This window comes from Tachyglossus aculeatus, chromosome 24 (genome assembly GCF_015852505.1).
Source record: "Tachyglossus aculeatus isolate mTacAcu1 chromosome 24, mTacAcu1.pri, whole genome shotgun sequence".
NCBI classification, from domain to species: domain Eukaryota; kingdom Metazoa; phylum Chordata; class Mammalia; order Monotremata; family Tachyglossidae; genus Tachyglossus; species Tachyglossus aculeatus.
Genome location: NC_052089.1, coordinates 12,059,420 through 12,073,971, shown reverse-complemented (window position 1 = coordinate 12,073,971; position 14,552 = coordinate 12,059,420).

Genomic DNA, 14,552 nt, shown 5'->3' with positions numbered 1-14,552 from the left:
AGTTTTTACATAGCAGGGTCAATTCCTACAGAGAAATTAATTGCAGAAGGATTCCTGCAGGAGATTTGATTTCAAAAGTCTTTAAAGATGGAGACAGCAGTGGTCTGGTGGGTTGGAAGGGAAAGAGCATTCCAGGCTGTGGGAAGAGCATGAGCAGAAGGCTGGGGAAGACAGTGAATAGGTTGCTTGAGAGGAAAGAAGAGTGAGCTGGGACCTAGTGAAAGGATATAGAGTGAATAAGTAGTAGGGAGAGAACTGCTTGACCACCCTGAAGCTGTCGGGAGTTTTTGCTTGAGTGGAGGGGAATGGATAGCCACAGAAGGATTTTGAGGAGAAATCAAACATATTTATTGAGTGCTTAATGTATGGAGAGCAGTGTACTAAGCGCTTGGTAGACTGTAATATAACAGAGTTGGTAGACATGTTCCCTACCCACAAAGAGCTTATAGTCTAGGAATGTGTGCAAAAGGATATTTTAGAAAAATGAACTCTTTGGAAGTGTGAAGTATGAACTTATGAGCATAGAGGGCAGGGAGAGCAGTGAGGAGACTGATGCCCTAGTCAAGTCAGGATATGATTAGTGCCTGGACCAGCACGGTGGATATTTGGATGATGCTGAAGAAGTGGATCCTGGAAATATTGTGGAAGAAAAACCAAAATTGGTGCTGATAGCACAAATATCTCTTTAGCCCTTTCTTTATGATCAATAGATTGGCTTTGTCTGAAGAAACAGGCTGACGTTGGGATATTACCCCAACTCCTCGCGCCTCCCTCCCTCTTGGCAATTATGAGAGCAAGAAAGAGATACGGGATTCAATCAAACAGTGGTATTTATTGAGCATTTACTATGGGTAGAGCACTGTACTAAACACTTGGGAAAGTGCAATGAAATAGAGTTGGTGGTCTCCAGGAGCTTCCAATTTAGTGGAAATAATGTGGAATTAATGTTCCCCCAGAATGATAAGCAAGTACTGAATGTGCTCCAGCTTGGGTACAGAAATTCAAAATTTACTGTGAGCCACAGTAGTTGAATGGGCAAGGCAGGCTGACAGATTTATCCAGGACGGTCCCAATTCTGGCACTATCATATATTTTCCTAAAATTGCCAAAGGCAACTTAAAAGGGCCATAAACTCCTTGTGGAAAATCAATCAATCACATTTACCGGGCACTTACTGAGTGCAGAACACTGTGCTAAGTGCTTGGGAGAGAATAATAGATTTGATAGGCACGTTCTCTGACAACAAGGAGTTTACAGTCTGGAGGAGAAGCTTATAGACTAGAAGAGGAGCTTAGGGAAATGTGTCTACCAACTCTGATGTATTGTACTCTGCCAAGCACTTAGTAAATTGCTCTGCATACAGTAAGTGCTCAATAATGCAATTGATTGATAAAAAATATCCAGGAGTCTCCCAGCTAAACCAGGATAGATGACCAGCCTATAGTCTATCTATGTTTTTCTCTTCCTCTCCTTTTGCAAATTCTCTTTCTCTCTCCCTCTCTCAGCAAACACAGATCCCTATAATTCAAAATCAGGGAGTAATTAAGCCACTGGGAGACTGTCCTAATATCTCCCAGTAACTCACCAGGACCTGAATAGTCAGGACTAGGTACCACCCTGCCCAGGGGAATCCTGTAGACTACAAGCACACACATAATTAAGTAATGTATGCTTTTGTGCTTAGGGACAGAAACACCATGGTGACCATTCATCTTTTTCAAACAAATAGCAGCAGGGTGTTTCAGGAAGTTACTTACAATGGACACCACGTTAGAGCAAGCTGTTTTAGATGCAGCGACTAGTGGAAATAAATTTCACCTCCGAAGGAAATTACTGTTCCACATGTGCCTCACAAAAGTGGAAGACTGTGGACTAGTAAATTTAAAGCCTCTTGGGATTTGTTACATTAGCATTCTCATCAAATTTCAACCATTTGTTTCCTCAGACAGCATCTTGCCAAAAGCGCAAAACTTGCATCTACCCCAGCGCTTAGAACAGTGCTGGACACACAGTGAGCACCTAAATACTGTATAAAAAATATGTTTTGCATATACAAAATTAGATACCTATAGCATGTTTGAGTATTAAAAAACTCTTGGCACCATCTTGACAAATTAAATGAGCGGCAGAATTAGTGAATTGTATTTTCTTTAAAGAAAAGACTTGATTTTTCTCATACAAAGTTTATTAACATCACTCAGATAAACAAAGAAAATGTTGTCTGGGATACATGTATAAACACACACCTGGTTGAATAATGGTAATCTTAAGAGTATAACCATGCTCTGAGCATGCTCTCTCTGCCTGACCTCTTCCACACCTCCAGATGTAACTCTTAGATTATCTTTACTTTGGGATTTTCTAACACGCTGATTACATGCTCGCTAAAGAACCAGCAGGTGTGGTGTTAGGGTGTTCACTAGCAACTCTTGATTTTCCTATGTAGCACAACAGCCAACTAGGACAGATAATGATAATGATGATGATGGCATTTGTGAAGTGCTTACTATGTGCAAATCAGTGTTCTAAGCACTGGGGTAGATAAAGGGTAATCAGTTTGTCCCACGTGGGGCTCACAGTCATAATCCCTATTTTACAGATGAGGTAACTAGGCACAGAGAAGTTAAGTGACTTGCCCAAAGTCACGAAAGACACAGTGTCTCCCCCGTATACTGTAAGCTCTTTGAAGGCAGGGTGCATGTTTACTAACTCTGTTGTGTTGTACTTTACCAAGCGCTTAGTACAGTGTTGAGCATACTGTGAGCACTCAAATACTACTAATTTATTGACAACTCTCTCTGACTCTCTCATTCCTAAGGCTAAGAGAGGTATAGCTTGTTAGTTTTGTGACCATTACAGGGAAGCCCAAGAAGTAGTATAGGCCAGAGGTAAAGGTGACATGAAAAACTAGAAAGGGAAATTCATGATAATAAAATTCTGGGGTTTCAAGATAGCTGAGGGTGTAAAGTATTCTTTGTTTTTATTGTTTCACTAGGGTACTGTGAATGTTGTGAGACTCGAATCTGATTAATTTGTATCTACTCTAAAACTCAGCCCAGTGCTTGGCACACAGCACGTAACAAAATTACAGTTATTTTAATGCCATAATTATTTCTAAAATGCTGGTTGCAATCCTCAAAATCAAAATTCAGAAGCGCTCTCACAACATATGTATGTTCCAAACACTTGGAACTTTACCTGATGGACACATCATTTGTTAAACATAAAATGTGCATATATCACAAGCATCAGACATGTTAATAATGATGGTATTTGTGAAGCGCTTACTATGTGCAAAGCACTGTTCCAAGCGTTGGGGAGGTTACAAGGTGATCAGGTTGTCCCACCGGGGGCTCACAGTTTTAATCCCCATTTTACAGATGAGGTAATTGAGGCACAGAGAAGTTAAGTGACTTGCCCAAAGTCACAGAGCTGACAGTTGGCAGGGCCGGGATTTGAACCCATGACCTCTGACTCCAAAGCCCGGGCTCTTTCCACTGAGCCACACCGCTTCTCGAATGTATACTTCTTGAACATATATGTTCAACATATATATTTATATACACCTATACAAAATGCCTCCACCTTTTGTCACAGTGTTTATTCTATTTAAATGCTCCTTAAAGACGGGCTAGTTGAAAATTATGTCTGTAATTTACAGAAGAATCAATGTTATTTCATTAATTAATGATATGTCGAGTACTTCCTATGTGCACAGTGCTGTACTAAGTGCTTGGGAGAGTACAATGCAAGTATTGTAGAAAATGTAGGCTTTATGAATAAACATAAACAATGCATGTATTTTCTATATTCATTTTTACAGCATTCATTCTCAAAGCCCAAAGTGTTTCCAAGCTTTCTAATGCCTTCTGAATGATGGGCATTAGTGTGTGCTTTATTTTTCCTGGGGCTTTTGTTGGCATAGTTTACAAAGAATCAGGCTCACAGCAAGACTACGGAGTATTAAAGTTAACTCAAGCTACAGAAAATTAGCTCTTTCAGCATTTTGGGCTGTTGGCAGTCCACGGATGGCATTAGAGAGGGAATGAAACTCCATGACTGTTCCAATAATCTTAAAACTTTCCACCCTCAGTTACACAATTAAAAGTCCCCTGACTCCTTGTCCATGAGACTGTAACAAGTACACAACATGCAAGCACAATTCAAGAATAATTCCAGGGTTGAACATGTAAATTCCCCAAACATTATAGAAATGCCTTTAGGTTTAAACATTTGCTGCTAAGACTTGTGTGGACAAATCAGCACGTGGGCAGTAGAGGAGACCTATTGAATTGCTCTGAAGGCCTGACATTAGGTTTTTTAAAATTCTTTCCCTCATATTTTTCATAAAAATAGATTTCCTCTTTTCAAATGGTGTTTTTTTTACAGTGCATAAGAAAATGTTTTGTTGGAGTTCTTTCTCCAAATCATCAACAAAAACCCAAGTTTCTTTGAGGTCACATAAGGTGACAGTTTGTGGGTTAGGACTTTGCTGTTTTTTTTCTGTTCTGACATCTTAGCGTCCTTAAAAAATCTCAAGCATTATAACAGGGTAGAACCCAATTTTAATGAGCTCACCTAATATTACACATGGCCAGAGTTTTCCCCAGAAAATAAGAAGTGTTCTTTACCTCAGTTTCAGCATCCTGTCCTGTTCTTAGTCCTCTTCCAAAGATCCACGTGCCTGGGGCTTTCGCCACAGCAGGTGGGAGACCACCACTGATTAGCTGATAGGCCAGAAGCTTCTCACTCTTCAGGGCTTCTTGGGTGGGGGAAAGAGGGGGAAGGAAGAGAATAGGAGAGGATGGGGGTGATGAAAGATAGCAAGGGGGATGAGGAAGAAAGAGGAAAGGAGAAAGAGGGAGAGGAAGAAAGAGGAAAAGGAAGAGAGAGGCTTTGTTTTTAGTAGTGTTTATTAAGGGCTTACTTTGTGCCAGGCACTGTACTAAACGCTGGGGTAGATACAGGCTAATCAGGTTGGACCCAGTCCAAGTCCCACGTGGGGCCCATGTCCTTTTTTTCTTTTTTATAGTGGTATTTGTTTAAGCACGTACTAAGTGCTGGGGTAGATACAAGCTAATCAGGTTGGACGCGGTCCATGTCCCACATGGGGCTCACAGGTATTAATAATAATAATTGTGGTATTTGTTAAGCGCTTACTATGTGCCAAGCACTGTTCAAAGCACTGGGGGACTTAGAAGGTAATGAGGTTGTCCCACGTGGGACTTACAGTCTTAATCCCCATTTTAGAGATGAAGTAATTGAAGCATAGAGAAGTTAAGTGGCTTGCCCAAGGTCACATAGCAGACAAGTGGCAGAGTCAGAATTAGAATCCATGTCCTCTGATTCCTATGCCTGTGCTCTTTCCATTATTCCACGCTGCTTCTCTTAGGTATAGTTCCCCATTTTACAGATGTGTTAACTGAGGCACAGAGAAGCTTAATTGATTCATCCAAGGTCACAAAGCAAACAAGTGGCAGAGTGGGGATTAGAACTCCCACGCCTGGGGTCTATCCTCCTTCTCCAGACTTTTTGTAGTTCTGGTGATGCTTCTCTTGTTGTTTGCCAACAGCTGGGGAAATCTCTCAGCCATAACTCCTTAACATTTCACTAAGAAATCCCTTTCTTGAAAACCGGAAAGTACAGGATTCATGATGTATACTTCAATCCTGCCAAAATCAGATAATTTACATATAGGGAACTTGTTGCTTTGTTTCCTAAAAATAGTCATGAAGCGCTGGCATGAAAATGGGAGGAAAGTTTGGCATACTGTGTAACCACCCACCACTACATTTCAAATGGGAGTATCTAGGATTTTGTCTGGGCTCTGGATCCTTTTGACCTTTTGGCGTTCTGTCAACTTGCACTAACTAGCTGATCTCCTCAAAAATGTCATGCTTTTTTGAAAGTGATACACTTGTTCTCCAACTTTCCTTATTCTTTGGACTAGCCTGCTGACTTCATTTCCAAATCCACTATTTACACAACTATTCTAATCTGGATTATGATGATAACCTAATGGTGCACTTAGATAACCAGATGAAATGTACTTTAGTGAACCAACATGCATTCAAAGAGAAGATTCTAAAGAAAGAACAAAAACTTTGAAATACCCACAACTCAAAGAAACTACCAGGTCCAATTCTGTTATCATCATCTCCAGTGGCTTTTAGTGAGCTCTTGGGCCTAGATCTGTGGAAATTTGGGAAGCAGTGTGGCCTCATGCAAAGAGCTTGAAGCTGGTAGTAAGAGGACCTGGGTTCTAATCCTGCCTCTGCCACTTCTCTGTTGTGTGACCTTGGATAAGTCACTTAACTTCTCTCTGCTTCACTTACCTCATCTTTAAAAAGGGGATTAAGACTGTGAGCCCCATGTGGAACATGGCCTGTGTTCAACCTGAGAAGCTTGTCTCTATTTCAGGACTTAGTAATAATAATAATAATTATGGTATTTGTTAAGCACTTACTATGTACCCTGGCACTATGTGCTAAGCGCTGGGGTGGATACAAGCAAATTGGGTTGGACACAGTCCTTGACCCACGTTGAGCTCATAATCTCGATCCCCTTTTACAGATGAAGTAACTGAGGCACAGAGAAGTGACTTGCCCAAGGTCACACAGCAGACAAGTGGCAGAACCGGGATTAGCCCATCTCAAAGTCAAATTCTAGCTCATGACGACCCGAGCCAGCAGGAGGAATAAATCAATAATGATGGTATTTGTTAAGCACTTACTTTGTGCCAAACACTGTTCTAAGTGCTAAATTAGATACGAAGCAATCAAGTTGTGCCACGCGGAGCTCCCAGTCTTAATCCCCATTTTCCAGATGAAGTAACTGCAGCACAGAGAAGTTAAGTAACTTGCCCACAGTCACACAACAGACAAGTGGCAGAGGAGGGATTAGAACTCACATCCTCCGACTCACAAGCCCGGGCTCTTTCCAATAAACTACGATGCTTCTCTTAACTCGGAAATGGGAAGGACGGGTGGGATACCGCCCCCACAACCCAAACTGCTAGATTGACAGCCCAAGCAGGGAATACAGAAGGCGTCCCTCGCCCCTGTGCCAATCAAATTAGGTAAGGAGGAGGGCGGAGATTGGATAAACTGAAGCCAGAAGCTGGAATGGCCTAGGAGCCCACGTGATAAATCCCTAAGGCCTCTGACCTCGTGGGTAGCGTGGCATCTCTGCCAGGGGTGGGATGCCAGCCTGGCCTGCACCGAGGGAGGAGCCCTGGGATGGGGGACTCAGCCACTTCACCACACGTGTGTAACGCAGCGCTTAGAGCAGTGCTCAGCACACAGTAAGCGCTTCACAAATCCCCCTAATAATAATGATGGCATTTGTGAGGCGCCTACTATCTGCAAAGCACTATTCTAAGCGCTGGGCAGGATAGAGAAGCAGCGCGGCTCCGTGGAAAGAGCCCGGGTCATGGGTTCTAATCCCTACTCTGCCACTTGTCAGCTGTGTGACTTTGGGCAAGTCACTTCACGTCTCTGTGCCTCAGTGACCTCATCTGTAAAATGGGGATGAAGACTGTGAGCCCCACGTGGGACAACTTAATCACCTTGTATCCCCCCCCACCCAGCGTTTAGAACAGTGCTTCTAGACTGTGAGCCTGCTGTTAGGTAGGGGCCGTCTATATATATTGCCAATTTGTACTTCCCGAGCGGTTAGTACAGTGCTCTGCACACAGTAAGCGCTCAATAAATACGATCGAATGAATGCTTCGCACATAGTAAGCGCTTAACAAATACCATTATTATTATTATTACAAGGTGATCAGGTTGTCCCACGTGGGGCTCGCAGTCTTGATCCCCGTTTTACAGATGAGGGGACTGAGGCTCAGTGAAGTGACTTGCCCAAGGTCACACAGCTGACAAGCGGTGGATTCGGGATTAGAACCCATGACCTCTGACTCCCAAGCCCGGGCTCTTTCCACTGAGCTACGCCATTATTTACTAAGTGGATTCCTCCCGTGTGGGAAGTGCACGTGGATGGGGGTGAATAAACCCTAAGTGACCTCCTCCCGCCGGGGCCCTGCCTGTTTTTGCCCCGCCCGAGTAACACGTAAGTAGATCCCTCCCCATAGAGATAACTAATATCTTTAAATAATCAAATGCCTTTCGAAAGGGAGGTTCAATTCGCCGCGTCCAAAATAATCAAATAATTCAGTTCGCCTCGCGGAGTAAATTTTGTGTAAAACTCGGGCCTTCTGTCCCCGGTTTCTCCCTCCCTCTCCTCCCTCTCCCTCCTTCCTCTCCTTCCTCTCCCTCCTCTTCTCCCTCTCCCTCTCCCCGCCGATTCTGGAAAGAACACGTCCCCAGGTGACAGGTGACAGCCATGATGATGATTATAATAATAATAATATGATGGTATTTGTTAAACGCTTACTATGTGCCAAGCACTGTTCTAAGCACTGGGGTAGATACAAGGTAATCAGGTTGTCCCACGTGGGAGGCCATCCCAGACTGAGCCCCCTCCTCCCTCTCTCCATCCCCCCCCCCCCACCTTACCTCCCTCCCTTCCCCACAGCATCTGTATATATGTATATATGTTTGTACATATTTATTACTCTATTTTACGTGTACATATCTATTCTATTTATTTTATTTTGTTAATATGTTTTGTTTTGTTCTCTGTCTCTCCCTTCTAGACTGTGAGCCCACTGTTGGGTAGGGACCGTCTCTATATGTTGCCAACTTGTACTTCCCAAGCGCTTAGTACAGTGCTCTGCACACAGTAAGGACTCAATAAATACGATTGATTGATTTATGGTCTTAATCCCCATTTTACAGATGAGATAACAAGCACAGAGAAGTTAAGTCGCTTGCCCAAGGTCACACAGCAGACAAGTGGTGGAGAAGGGATTAGAACCCATGTCCTCTGACTCCCAAGCCTGTGCTCTTGTCACTAAACCACGCTGCTTCTCTGATAATAATAATAATGGCTTTTGTTAAGCACTTACTATGTGCTAAGCACTGTTCTAAGCACTGTGGGGGGGGAATACAAGGTAATTAGGTTGTCCCACGGGGGGCTCACAGTCTTCATCCCCATTTTACAGATGAGGTAACTGAGGCACAGAGAAGTTAAGTGCCTTGCCCAAAGTCACACAGCTGACAAGCGGCGGAGCCGGGATTAGAACCCATGACCTCTGACTTCCAAGCTCGGTCTCTTTCCACTACGCCACGCTACTTCTCACATCCATTCAGTATTTCCCCAGAAGCCAATGGGGACTGCTGGAGCAGAGCCAAGGGCACAATCTAGTACAAATTTGTGTTTTAATCTAATAACTGTATTGCAGTTTTCATCTGGAGTTTATCCTGGGACCTGGGATAGACATGTAAATAAACTTGGGCTGAACACAGAGAGATGTGTGCTTTGCTCACCCAGTTAGTTCTAAGTACAAGAGGATCTTGTTCCTGACCCAAATGGTGATGCAGTGATTCTGCACATCATCACGATCAATATTGGGTCAATACCCTTAATAGAAAGCTTAAAGTAATTAAAAGAATTTGAGAAGTTGCTTGAGTCCAGACATTCTCTTTCCTCTGGTTTCTGTTTCTTTCCGGATCAGATAAAATCAATGGGAGTCATTAATTGTTCACTGTGTGCTAATCAAATCACTAATTAATCAAATCGCACCCAGACCCTGGAACACACCCTGAAGGAAGGAAAACAGGTGTTTTAATCTCCATTTTGCAGACTAGAATACCGAGGCTCAGAGAAATTGTGACTCTCCCAATGTCACACAGCAGGCAGGCAGCAGAGCTGTGATTAGAACACAGGTCCTTCTGATCCCCACTCCTGTGCCTCTTCCACTATAATATTATTATTATCATTATCATTATTATTATTAATGGTCTTTGTTAAGCACTTACTGAGTGCTAAGTACTGTGTTAAGCACTGGGGTAGATACAAGATAATCAGGTCTCAGATGGGGCTCGCAGTCTAAGTAAGAGGGAGAACAGGTATTGAATTCCCATTTTGCAGATTGGGAACTGAGGCATGGAGAAGTTAAGTGAATTCCCCAAGGTCACACAGCAGACAAGTGGCAGAGCAGGGATTAGAAACCAGGTCCTCTGACTTCCCAGGCCCATGCTCTTTCCACTAGGCCATGCTGCTTCTAAAACAGACTGCTCTTCTTAACTGTGGGGAGCCAAGATTTTACTCCACAAATTTTGAAAGGTCATCTGGAGGAGAGGGGAGGGAAGAAGAAAAATTTAAAGTCTTTATGAAATGGAGGGAATGGGAGAACCAGCTCAAACTTAATTAAGAAAAAATGTGTCTGAGAACTTTTCCCATCTCTGCACTGGATGTGATTGAAACTTTTGGGAGGTTTCAGTAAATTAAGATGAGTTCTCTGTTTGTTCTTGATCATTTTTATAGGCCTCCACACACCCTAATTCAGCTGGGCCCGGAAATACTGGAACACCACAGCATTTCTCGCGGTAGGTACAGCCCCGCTGTAAATTTAATACTTTTTTAGATAGAAAAAGGGCCAGAAGTTTTCATGACAAAGTATATGTTGAGGTAATATCACCAGTCTTGCTTTTGAGTTAAGGCAGTTTGACAAATTAAAGATACATTGATACCTCTAAATTTTTTGTGTGTGGGATAATAATTATACTTGTGCTTTATAAGTGGAATTTTTTCTACAGGAATAAATTGACACTGTGGCAGATTTTTGTCTGTCACCGAGAAGCACTGTATGGCTTTGTCTGAATCCCAATTAAAGCAAACTCTTTCTCCCCAAATGGTCCCAGAATCACACTGGTGTTGAGCAGATGAGGTAAATCCACAGGGTTTCTTTAGATTTATGAAATGAAAGGAGCCACAAGGGACTTTCATGTCAGCGCAAACTGTACTCGAGGAAATTTTGGAATGTACACATCGCTGGCAGACACACACACACACAACCCACCCCACCCCCCAGCCTGCTCAATCTACCAGATACCCAAGGCTCTCAGAATATACTACTTCCATCCACTTAAAAGAGAAAAACACCCACACCAAACCTGCCTGTCTTTGCCAGGAAATAACTCTTTACAGTTCCCTTCCAGTGTTTCACCTCATCCCACAACAGCAGGAGTGTGGGTGGGGACAATGGTTGTTTTTGATCCCAAAGTGACACCATGCCTCTTTAGTGAAAGTTGTTTATACGAGAGCCTCTCCCACTCTTCCCGTTCAGATAATAATAATAATAATGGCATTTATTAAGCGCTTACTATGTGCAAAGCACTGTTCTAAGCGCTGGGGAGGTTACAAGGTGATCAGGCTGTCCCACGGCGGGCTCACAATCTTAATCCCCATTTTACAGATGAGGGAACTGAGGTACGGAGAAGTTAAGTGACTTGCCCAAAGTCACACAGCTAATTGGCGGAGCCGGGATTTGAACCCCTCACCTCTGACTCCAAAGCCCTGGCTCTTTCCACTGAGCCACGCTGCTTCCAGATGAGCTACCATACCACTTCCTCTCCACTCACATTCTCCAGGGTCCTTTCGATAATAACCATTTTGGTATTTAAGTGCAAATGTGTGCCAAGCACTGTATTAAGCATTGGGATTGATACAAGATAATCAGATCAGACACAATCCCTGCCCCACATGGGGCTTACAGTCTAGGAAGGAGGGGAGAATAGGTCTTGAATCCCCATTTTGCAGAGGAGGTAACTGAGGCCCAGAGAAGTCAAGGGGCTTCTCACAGCAGGAAAGTGGCAGAGCCAGGATTAGAACCTAGTTCCACTATCTCTCAGGCCTGTGCTTTATCCATGTTGCTTCTTTGCCCATAGCAGTGGTGGAAATGGGGGCAAAGCTCAAGAGAAATGCCTGTAAATGCAAACTAGCAACCTCCCAAGATCATTAGTGAGCCAAACTTGAATATGACAATGATAATATGAAATAATAGCATGAAAATAGGAGAAACAGCATGGCCTAGTGATAAAGAGCACCACCCAGGGATCAGAAGGAACTGGGTTTTAATCCTGGTTCCACCACTTGTCTGCTGTGGGACCTTGGGCAAGTTATTTAACTTCTCTGTGTCTCATTTACCCCATCTGGAAAATGGGGATTAAGACTGTGAGCCTCAAGAGGGGCAGGGACTGTGTCCAATCCGGTTACGCTGGATCTATGCCAGTGCTTACCACGGTGCCTGACACCCAATATATGCCTAACAAATGTCATTAATAAAAAGTTAATTGGACAGTAATTCAATTCATTCCTATGTTGACTATGAGAGTCTCCTCACCCCATTCCTAAGGCAGGAATTAGAGGCCTTGGTGAAGGAAAACTAGGAGAGGAAATATCTGAATAAAGAGGTTGCCACTAATTCCACACCAGTGTACTATCATCTGAAGTAATATCATTTTAACATTTCATGACAATAAAGTTTTCAGAGGTGAACTTCACCATCAGAGGTGATATTCATTCAATCATATTGAGCGCTTACTGTGTGCAGATAACTGTACTAAGCTCTTGGAAAGTACAAGTTGGCAACATTCATTCATTCATTCAATCATATTTATTGAGCGCTTACTGTGTGCAGAGCACTGTACTAAGCGCCTGGGAAGTACAAGTTGGCAACATATAGAGACGGTCCCTACCCAACAGCGGGCTCACAGTGTAGAAGGGGGAGGCAGACAACAAAAAAAAATTATGAAGGACAACGCTGTACAGTCTCATGGCTAACATTGGAACCTGGCTTCCCTGTGAGGCTTAGGGTCAGGCTCAGCTCCCTTTGAGAAAGCTATCATCGTCATCATTAGTGGTGCTTATCAAGCACTTACTATGTACAGAGAACTGCACAGAGTGCTTGGGAGGGTACAGTACAGGAGAGTTGGGAGATATGTTTAGTTTACAGTCTAGAGGGGGAGACAGACATCCAGTTCACTGAAATTATGACAACCATTTGCTCAGTCCTGCGCTATCAAAAATTGCATCTAACAGTCTGGCAGAAAAATAGCGTAGGTACCTCCAAATCAGTCAATCAATCAACCAATCAATTGTATTGAGCGCTTACTGTGTGCAGAGCACTGTACTAAGCGCTTGGGAAGTACAAGTTGGCAGCATATAGAGACGGTCCCTACCCAACAGTGGGCTCACAGTCTAGAAAGCTCATCACGTCTGTGTCAATTCCCTTCTTTGGGACTTCATATTAATTGTGGTATTTGTTAAGCCCTTAGTTTATGCCAATGTACGGTACTAAGCAGTGGGGCACATACAAGATCATCAGGTCCTATATGGGGCTCAGAGTCCCAGAGTAAGAGGGAGACTAGGTATCGAATCCCCATTTTGTAGGTGAGGGAACTGAGGCACAGAGAAGTTAAGTGACTAGCCCAAGGTCACACAGCAGGTAAGTGGCAGATTTGGGATTAGAACCCAAGTCTCCTCTCTGAAAGGCTTGTTCTTTCCACTTTGCCACACTGCTTCCCAGACTTCCACCTCTGACCCCCCTCCTCAAACCCTGTCCCAGAGACCCCTGCCACAGTCCAGACCAGGGGCCCAGGAAGGTCCATGCTTCTTCTTAGCCTCGCCTCAGGGGCTGCAGGTAGGAGCGGTTGGGAGTGGAGAAGACTTGCAGAAGTCTGTTTATTTGTCAGCATAAAGTGGAATTGCTCCCCGCGGCCTGGCAATTCAATGAGAAGGCCTCAGAACCGAGAGGAAGGGGATCATTGTGCCAAGCTAGTTGGAGGAATGTAAACGTTTGCAGTCCTGACTGCCAGCAGCACTGCTGGAAAGTCTGGGGGCATCCAGTAAACGAACAGAGGAGGAGAGAGAGCAACCATTTCAGCGTCCAAATGGCCCGTTGCAAGGGGAGCGTGTTTTCTCCAAAACCAGGTGCGGGCCTTAACTCTAACCTTTGTCTGGGAGCAGAAAAAAGTGAGTAACTGGAAAAAGCAGGTATCTTTCTGGGAGCTGCAGGGGCAGCAAGAGACTGTCTACTGCTCTGTTTGTCTTGGCAGCATTGGGAAGGGGAATCTGGCCGAGGTCAGGGTTTCCATAGCTGTGCTCTTGGAAAACACGGTCAGAGTTTAACCCATACTTATGAGCAGGGCTGGGTCTCTATTGATAAGCAATCAATACACATCGGGGGGGAAAAGCAAGAGACAGCACTTATGTACACATGTTTCCATTTGAGAAGCAGCGTGGTTCAGTGGAAAGAGCATGGGCTTTGGAGTCAGAGGTCCGGGGTTCAAATCCTGGCTCCACCAATCGTCAGCTGTGTGACTTTGGGCAAGTCACTTGTCTGTGCCTCAGTTATCTCATCTGTAAAATGGAGATTAAGACTGTGAGCCCCCCGTGGGACAACCTGATCACCTTGTAACCTCCCCAGCGCTTAGAACAGTGCTTTGCACATAGTAAGCGCTTAATAAATGTCATCATCATTATTATTATTATTATCCCAGCACTTATGTACAGATACATAATTCATTCATTTATATTAGTGTCTGTCTCCCCCTTTAGACTGTAAGCTTGTTGTGGGCAGGGAACGTATGTACCAACTCTGTTGGATTGTACTTCCCCAAGTGCTTAGTACAGTTCTCTGCATTCAG